At 41.4% G+C, this 4,237-nt stretch overlaps 1 pseudogene; it reads left to right on the plus strand.

Moving 5' to 3' along the window:
* Positions 1-367: 367 nt before the first annotated feature.
* LOC122107761 lies at positions 368-2,459 on the plus strand (annotated as a pseudogene).
* The last annotated feature ends 1,778 nt before the right edge of the window (positions 2,460-4,237 follow it).

Below are 4,237 nucleotides of genomic sequence, written 5' to 3' on the forward strand. Positions count from 1 at the left end.
CTTGGTTTGATATTCTAGAAGAGCTTTACATCTATGTCATTTTAACATGATCCAGTGAACGTAGCATTGTAATCTTAACTGCATGCTTGCAGGTATAATTTTTTAACTACCTTAAGAGGGATGCTTTATTTTCACTATTATCACTGAAGTTCAGTCACTCAGTCACAGTGGAAATAGACCCCATGATGTATCTCAGTACAGGTATGTATGGCATACACAACCCCTGGATTTGGTGTCCAGCAGCACAAAGAATAAAAAGTTCAATACAAATTTAAATCCTCACAAAACTATGTCCAAAATGTTAACACTTTGTCCTCTTTGCTTAGAGTCAAGTCCCAAGGCAGTTAAATTACAATGTGAAAAGGCAATGGTGGATATTGACAAACTCAACATCCACAGCATCAAACACTGACTGTTGGAAGTGAGAATGTCCAAGCCAGGTAAGAATGTCCAACTGAATTATTTACCATAGCTAAGATAGGAATCAACCCAGATAACCCTCAGTAGACGAATGGATCAAGAAAATGGGACACACACACACACACACACACACACACACATACACACACACACACACACACACACACACACACACACACACACACACAATGGGATTCTATACCTCCATCAGAAGGAATGACACCACCCCATTTGTTAGGAAATGGAAAGACTTGGAAAAAACTATATTAAGTGAAGTAAGCCAGGCCCTAGAACCATAGGTGCTATGGTTTCCCTTACTTGCAATAACTAGTATATGTCTGGGACAAGCAGAAGAGGTCAAAAGCTATGTACATTTGACCGTATAAAATGGTGCTAAGTGAAATGAAACCCAAGATAGGGACACAAGTCATTTTATCTCTCTTGCTGTGGTTTTTAACGTTCTTATAATGTACTATATAATGGTTTTTTTGTTTCTTTTGTAGGTTCTTCTCCTATGCTATAATCCCTGTTGTCACTGTATTTGATTCTGGTGCCCTGAATCTTAGATCTACATTTTTCTAATTTGGGGACAGGAAGGGAAAGAACAAAATGCTGAAATAAGGATACAGGTTGACCCATTGTAACATTGAGATGTACAAGACACTAGGTAGAAAAGGAACTTTAGAAGGGATGGTAGGGAAAAACAAAGGAGGAGGTAACAATGCTCGATACCTTACAGAACCGTAACCCTTCCGTATAGTATCTTTACAATTATATATATATATATATATATATATATATATATATATATAAAACATATATTATATATATGTCCAGCTGCAGGAGAATGAAATCAGAGGACTGTGGTTGAAGTCCCAGGAGATCTTTCTTAGTCAGCCTATCCTACTAGAACTTGAAGCACCACTCAAAATATATGGTGACATCCATGGGCAATTCTATGATTTGCTTCAACTTTTTGAATACAGGGGCTTCCTGTCAGAAAGCAACTACATGTTCTAGTGACTTATGTGGACAAAGGGAAGCAGTCCCTGGAGACCGTCTGCCTCTTACTGGCCTACAAGATCAAGTACTCTGAGAACTTCTTTCTTCCCAGAGGCAACCTCGAGTGAGCCAGCATCAGTAAAATTGATGGGTTTTATGATGAATGTAAAAGAAGATACAACATTAAACTCTGGAAGACTTTTGCAGACTGTTTTAACTGCTGGCCGATAGCAGCCATCATGGAAGAGAAAATATTCTGCTGTCTGTCACAGGGGTTTAATCACTACATCTTCAATCTATGGAGCAGATTCATCGAATTATGTGACCAGCTGATGCACCCGATTAAGGTAGTCTTTGTGATCTTTTGTGGTCTGACCCCAATCAAGATATCTTAGGCTGGGTGACAGTGACAGAGGCGGCATGTCCTTCACATTTGTTGTAGAAGTGGTTGCCAAATTTCTCCATAAGCATGATTTGCACCTTATGTGTAGAGCCTATCAGGTGGTTGAAGACAGATCTGAGTTTTTTGCGAAGAGGCAGTTAATTGGTCACTGTTTTCTGTGCCAGATTACTGTGGAGAAGTTGACAATGCAGGGGCCATGATGAGCAGGGATGAGACGCTAATGTGTTCCTTCCAGATTTTAAAGCCTGCAGAAAAAAAGAAGCTGAATGCCACAAGACCCATCACACCACCCCGAGGTATGGTCACAAAGCAAGCAAAGAAATAGTGTCGCCCTGCCATGCGGTCAGGACTTGTACCATAGAGTTATGGATAGCCTTCATTTTTAAGACCACGCTTGCGTGCCGGTCAGACTGCTCAGACAGACCAGGGCTGTGGGCCCTCCCCTCTTCAATTTAAGGATGGCATTTGCTGGTTATAACAGCAAACAAAAGAAAAATGATTTTGTTTTTAAATTCCCCATTCCTTTTGCAAACAACGTTAATGATGGTGTTAAAGCTGTACACCCCAGGACCCTTTGTCCTGTGGGAGGGGCAAGTGTACAATTGAATTTTTTTTAATTCAGTGCAAACCATGAAATAGTGTAAATGCTCATTTTCTTCAGCCCTAGGATGCTCTGAGTCTGTACATGTTACTGTCATGTAATGCATACTGTTGATGTAAATCACCGTGAACACTTTTTTTAATTTTCAGATTTTGTTGGAAAGGTATTGCTTTCTCTTCTTGTCTTGTCCTGTGCACCAGAGTTTTCCTAGCTGTAACAGGAGTTTACCCTCAAGCCCCTGTGATAGGATGTGCCTTACTAAAGCACAGCCCTCCTGTACTACTCTTGACAACTGAAGCCATTCTTTAAATGCTTGGGACTTGAAAGCCAAAGCCTCTGCCACTGAGCATTGGGCTGTGCAGGACAAACTCCAGCAGCAGCCACCCAGGCCAAGAGAGGCTTTGGATTTTGAATAGCATTTAGTAATATAGTACTGGTTAAGCTGTTAATGGTATATTGTACGATTTCCCTATAGCCTATTCATTGTGTAATCTTTTTACGTTGGATCAGGACTGAACCCGTCCATTCAGAAAGCTTCAAATTATAGAAATAATACTGTTCTATATGAGTGACTGATTATGCTTTCTTTGGCCTACTTTCTTTATTCTTTGGTGAAGTTGAGGCTTGTCAGTCAGAACAAAGGAACTAACTTGCTGTCCACGAGTTTATACAGAACTCACAGTGTCTATAACTTTTTTAAACTAAGATCTGTTAAAAAGAAATCTGTTTCAATAGATAATCGTGTACAATACCATGTGATAAAAATTGAGACTTAGGCCGAGTGCTGGTGGCTCATGCCTGTAATCCTAGCTACTCAGGAGGCTGAGATCTAAGGATCATGGTTCAAAGCCAGACCAGGCAGGAAAGGCCTTGAGACTCTTATCTCCAATAAACCACCAGAAAACAGGAAGTGGCACTGTAGCTCAAGTGGTAGAGTTCTGGCCTTGAGCTGAGGAGCTGAGGGACAGCTCCTAGGCCCAGAATTCAAGCCCCACAACTGACAAAAACAAACAAACACACAAAACTGAGACTTAGATAATGACAAACTGGTTAAATCTTCTCAGTCAGTGCTTATTTATCAGCACAATATACACAGGCCCACTGCTGATGGCGCACTGAATAGATTTTAATGAATAAATTGCTCTGGAAACCACAAAACAAACAAACAAACAAAATCCTAGAAGTGAGGCTTGACTGATGGAAAGTGAAAGCACCAAGCCCCCTACTGTAACGTGCCTTTACAGAATACAGACTGGGTGACTAAGAGGTGAGGTCTAAGCATAGCTTACTCCATGTAACTGTTACACTCTTGGCAGATTGTTAGACATTCCTTACATAAACTTCCTGACTCTGTCCATGTGTTGAGATCTTCCCTGCTCTTGTTCAATGCTCCTTTTGATCCCTCATTTCTGCATCTCCCTAAGGGAAGTCCTGATGAGCTCTGTTTAGATGCTGCTTCAGGCTAAGTACTCTCAAAACATTCCTCTCAATCAGATTCTTCTTTCATGCTGTCCTTCCTCCTCCTTTTGCTCCTTTCCTTAAAAGGATCCCCCCCACCCCTTTATATATACCTTCTAAGCCACAGGCCGCACTGGAATCTCTTGTGTCTCGTTTTTCCCATCACCGGTGTTCCCAGCTCCCCTCACCCAGAACTTCACCTTGATGGTCCCCTAACTGGCTCATGGGTTGGAAGTAACCCCCTAATTATTGCTAACTCTACTCTCTTAGGGAGATGGCAGCTGTAGAAAGGCTTCTGGAAAAACAAGACCCCTTCGCTATGTCAGGCCGTTCCCAAATGGAAGCTACCTACT

This window comes from Dipodomys spectabilis, unplaced genomic scaffold (assembly GCF_019054845.1).
Source record: "Dipodomys spectabilis isolate Male_0828 unplaced genomic scaffold, ASM1905484v1 ptg000053l, whole genome shotgun sequence".
NCBI lineage: Eukaryota > Metazoa > Chordata > Mammalia > Rodentia > Heteromyidae > Dipodomys > Dipodomys spectabilis.